Here is a 4,461-nt window from a genome sequence, read left to right as displayed (position 1 = left end):
TAAAAATATTCCTTGAGAGAAACGATAATGAAGGGACAAATTGTCAGAATCTGTGAGACACAGCAAAATCAGTATAGCAATACAGCCTATGTCAGGAAAGAGGAAAATGAAAAAAGAGATCTCAGACCTCCATCTAACACCATGCACAAAGGTAAAATCAAAATGGATTAAAGGCCTTGATATCAGACCCCAAACCATAATGTACATAGTTGAACACATAGGTAATACAATCCATGACATTGAGACTAAAAGCATCTTCAAGGAGGCAACACCACTATCCAAACAATTGGAAGCTGAGACAAACAAATGGGTCTACATTAAACTGAGAAGTGTCTGCACCTCAATGGAAACAGTGGCTAGGATACAAAGGCCACACAAGAAAAGGGAGAACTTATTCACCCAATAGCCATCAGGTAACAGGTTAGTATCTAAGATATGCAAGTTACTGACACAACTTAACAAGAATAAATATTTAACCTCATCAAAAAATGGGCAGAAGAAATGGACACTTCCTCAAAGAACAAATACAAATGTTCAAAAGGCACATGATTAATGCTCCACATCAGTAATCATCAAGGAGATCTAAATCAAAACAACAATGAGGTACCATCTTACACTACAGAGACTAGCACACATCAGACACACACACACACACACACACACACACAAACCAACAATCAGTGCTGCTGGGATGTGTAGAGAAAAGAACTCTCATTAACTGCTGGTGGGAATGCAGTCTAGTCCAGTCTTTATGGAAAACAATATGGAGTTTCCTTAAAAAAAACTGGAAATAGAGCTCCCATATGATCAAGCTATACCACTCCTTGGAATATTCCCTAGAAATATAAAACACAATTTAAAAATGCCCTCTGCACACCTATATTCATTTCAATGCTATTTACAATAACTTGAATCTGGAAACAACCCAGATGCTCAATAACAGATTAGTGGCTAAAGAATTTGTGGTACATATAAGCAGGGGAATACTATGCAACAATCAGGAAAATGAAGTTATAAAATATTCCTATACATGGATGGACATGGAAACTATTATGCTGAGTGAAAGAAGTCAGAGGGAGAGAGATAGACACAGAAAAATCTTACACATCTGTGAGATTTTAGAAAAATAATATAGTATTGTAATAATACTCAGAGACAATAGAGATGAGGGCTGAAATGACTGGCCCATGATATGAAGCTTATCACAAAGAGTGGTGAGTTTAGTTAGATAAATAACTACACTAACAACTAGCATAACAATGGTAGTGAGAGAAGTAGAATGCCTGCATCGAATTCAGGCCAAAGTTTGGGGGAGGAAGCAGATGGGAGCATTGATGGTGGGAAGGTTGCACTAGTGACAGGGGATGATATTTTTGTATAACTGAAACCCAACTATAAACATATTTGTAATCATGGTGTTTAGATAAAATATTATAAAAATAAAAATGGCAATTTTAGGTAGACTAGAGATAAGAGAGAATGGCAAAAATTATTTCAGAGATGAAAGAGGAAAATAAAAATATCCTAGTTTCTATGAACATAACAAGAGTCTAGAAGAAATGGATATATTTTTTATAATACTACAATCTCCCAAGACTTAATAAAATAAAACCTAGAAATCTAAACAGACCAATAACAAGAAATTGAATTGAAACAGAAATCTTAATGCTCCTCCAAAGAACAAATCCCAGGTCCATATAGGTTTATAAGTGACTTTTAGCAAAACTTAAATATTATATGTTACCTACATTCCTCAAATTTTTCCAAAATGTTAAAGAATATAAATATTTCCTAACAGTATTAATTATTAACAGTCAATATTATAGCAATGGAATAGTTAGGCAGTTATATTGCTAAATGTATAAACAAAGAAAATTACAAAGCATACATTTACCATTACTAAAATTGTTATGGAGCCACAAAACTTCTCAAAGACCTAAAGTAGCTCTGAGGTAAAAGAAGGTGAATGTTGTAACATTCCACGCTTTTGAATCATACTGTAAAGCTAGAATAACCAAAACTGTGTGTCATTTGAATAAAGATAGAGTTCTGTGCTATCCTAGGTTCCATCCTAGGATCAGTGCAAAGACCAAGACCACCAACCACAGAAGATGGATTAAAATGACACTGAGGGAACAGAACTTCTAGAACCACAAAGAAAGACTTCATCATAAATCCCACTCCTGGACCTGTGCAGATACTGAGATCTCTAGATACAGAGGTCTGATTTTATCACCCAGGAAGGAGGAGAAGGCTTCCAAACACCACGAAAGCACCAAGGGGAGAATAAATGAACCTGGATGGAGTCTATAGTTAATCCCATGACAATATACTCCAAGGGTGGAGAAACCCCATATCTCTTAGGCCAAGTTAATTCCTTTTCGAGTGACCCCAATATTTACTGTGCCATTGCAGGAGGGGAAAAAAGGCAAAAAGCACAAAACATTTTTTATTCTTTATATATATGATTTTTTAAATACTCATTTATTATTATTTTTTTATTTTTATTTACCTATCTACTTCTTGTCGATTTCCTTGTTTTGGTGTGGTTATTGAAATTGTTGTCCACATTTATATTTATGTTTTTCCTTCTTTTCTTTTCCTTCTTTATATGCCCTGCCATGTGTTTTATCTCAAGACCATGGCTATTTTTGTGATGCTTATCGTTGTTATTGTTGGAGTGCTCACTGGATATTTGACACTTCTTTTGTACTGTTGGGGTGTTTCACCTTATTTTTCTCCTTCGTCTCTCAAACCGATGATGAGAGCCTCTAGAAGGATTCCACTCATTTTCAGCATATTAGACTTTTACCCCTGTTTATTACTTTTCTCTTCTTCAAACAAAACCACATAACTTGAACTATCTAGTCCTGCCTCGCAGTTAGAGGGGGAAATAAGGGAGGCACCAGGACCAAACAGGTGCAAGAGTACTAAGTAGTAAACTAGGTACAAAGGGGATCACATTTTCTAGCAGCCCCGGGGGTGAGAGAGGAGGATTTGGGAGGTAGAACAAAAACGGAGGTGTAGGGAGGACAAATCGGTGATGGTAATCCCCCTGATTTTATGTAAATATGTACCTAAAATATTATTGTCAAAAATATGTAAGCCACTATGTTCAAAATAGAAATTATATTAAAAAAATTAAAAAAAAGATAGTCCTGGATGAAGGAAATAAAATTGATACTCCAGAGATAAACCCATATATATATATATATATAAAATTTATGATGGAGCTGAACATATAAAGTGGAACATGGAAATCATTTTCAAAAATGGTCCTATAAAACCAGGTGGAAGGAAGGAAAAGAGGAAGAAGGGAGAAGGAAGGAAGAGAGTAATGAATGAAGGGGAGGAATAGGGAAGGAAGAGAGGAAAGAAAGAAGGGAGGAAGAAAGGAAGGACATAAGATGGAGGAGAGGGAGGGAGGGAGTGAAGAGCGAAGGGAGGAAGGATACATATACTTTATGAAATATAAAAATTTAGTTCAAAGTGGATGAAGGAGCTTAAATATGCATCAGAATATATAGAATACACTGAGTAAAATATAAATACAGCTGTTCAGGATATAGAGTGCTATAACTATACTCCCTTAAAAAAGAGAGCAAAAACAAAAATATGTATGTATTGAAATATATCAAACTGAAATTGTTTGCAAGGCTAAATAAACTCAGGTTAAAATAAAAACAATGCCCAATAAGGGGCCTGAGAGATAGCACAGTGGTGTTTGCATTGCAATCAGCCAACTCAGGACCTAAGGTGGTTGGTTCAAATCCTAGCGTCCCATATGGTTCAGTGTCTGCCAGGAACTATTTCTGAGCAGATAGCCAGGAGTAACCCCTGAGCACCACAGGGTGTGACCCCCCAAAACAAAAAAAAGCCCAATAAATGGTAGAAACTATTTATATTCTATTTATCAGAAAAAGAAAATAAACAAGTGCTCACTAATTACATTATCTCCCCAAATAATAACCCTATTGAAAATGGTCTAAAATATGAACAGACACTTCCCCCAAGGAGCCCCAAAAAGCATAATGCCTGTCTATAGGCATTTGAATAAATGTTCATCATCATATCTCATCAGAAAAATTAAAATCAAAACAAAAATGATATGTCATCTCAGACAATTGAGAATGGCATGTTAAACAACCTGGGAACAAGTAGTATTGGTGGGATTTGATTACAAAGGATCCCTCATTAAATGCTGGTGGGAAGTATCTTGGTTCAAACTTTTTGGAGTACAGTATGAAGATTTACTGAAAAACTAGCAATAAGATCCCTGGGTTGTGTGGAAATTCTATTCTTACATCTTTTAGACATCTTCATACTAATTTCTACAGATGTTGCACCAGATGACATTCCCAGCAACAGTGAATACTCTTTTCTCACTACCTTCCCCCCAACATTGGTAGTTTTCTAATCTATTTTATATGTCATTCTTACTGGTGAGAGGTGGTATTCTAT

The sequence above is a fragment of the Suncus etruscus genome, chromosome X (genome assembly GCF_024139225.1).
Source record: "Suncus etruscus isolate mSunEtr1 chromosome X, mSunEtr1.pri.cur, whole genome shotgun sequence".
NCBI lineage: Eukaryota > Metazoa > Chordata > Mammalia > Eulipotyphla > Soricidae > Suncus > Suncus etruscus.
Note: the sequence above shows the minus strand (reverse complement) of the source record.